The following is a 713-nucleotide window of genomic DNA, read 5'->3' as shown; positions in this document are numbered from 1 at the left end:
ATAAAATAACATAAATAAATATATTTTGTTTCAGGGCGACAAGATCAAGGGCTTCCCGGGCATTGGGTCGTCTGCAAAACGAACGGAAAAAGAACAGCAAAATACAAACAAAGTAAATATAAATAAATAAATAAATAAAATAAAATAAATAAAATAAATAAATAAATAAATTAAATAAATAAATAAAATAAAATAGAGTAATCAATACATAAATGCAAATCAATGCAGGCATGCAAAACAGTGCTTTGATGCAAATCAATGCATGCATGCACTGCATGCATGCAGTTAGCATTGCATGCAATGCATGCATGCATGCATGCATGCATGTACTTGTTGCATGCATGCATGCTTGTACTTGTTGCATGCAGTCACTGCATGCATGCTTGCATGCATGCATGTACTTGTTGCATGCATGCACTGCATGCATGCAGTTAGCTTTGCATGCAATGTATGCAGTCACTGCATGCGTGCATGCATGCGTGCATGCATGCATGTATTTGTTGCATGCACTGACTGCATGCATGCAGTGAATGCATGCATTTGGTAGGACGATGTTTGTTGTCTGCTGCGTCTGCCTCTGTTTGCATCATTTATTTTATTTGCTGCTGCTGCTGAAGTTGCAATTGCTGCTGCTGCAGTTGCAGTTGCTACTGTTGCTGCAGTTCAAGTTGCTGCTGCTGCTGCTGCACCAGTTGCTGCTGCTGCTCCAGTTG

The 713-nt window shown here is 39.7% G+C and overlaps 1 protein-coding gene across 1 annotated transcript in view; it reads left to right on the top strand.

The window, feature by feature from the left end:
• Positions 1–713, top strand: part of EMH_0085620 (uncharacterized protein) — a gene marked incomplete at both ends in the record, with an annotated part of 2,882 nt that overhangs the window by 1,108 nt on the left and 1,061 nt on the right. The window lies entirely within an intron of this gene.

This window comes from Eimeria mitis, genomic scaffold, assembly GCF_000499745.2.
Source record: "Eimeria mitis Houghton genomic scaffold, Emh_scaff6059, whole genome shotgun sequence".
NCBI classification, from domain to species: domain Eukaryota; phylum Apicomplexa; class Conoidasida; order Eucoccidiorida; family Eimeriidae; genus Eimeria; species Eimeria mitis.
Note: the sequence above shows the minus strand (reverse complement) of the source record. Positions and strands in the feature narration are given on the sequence as shown.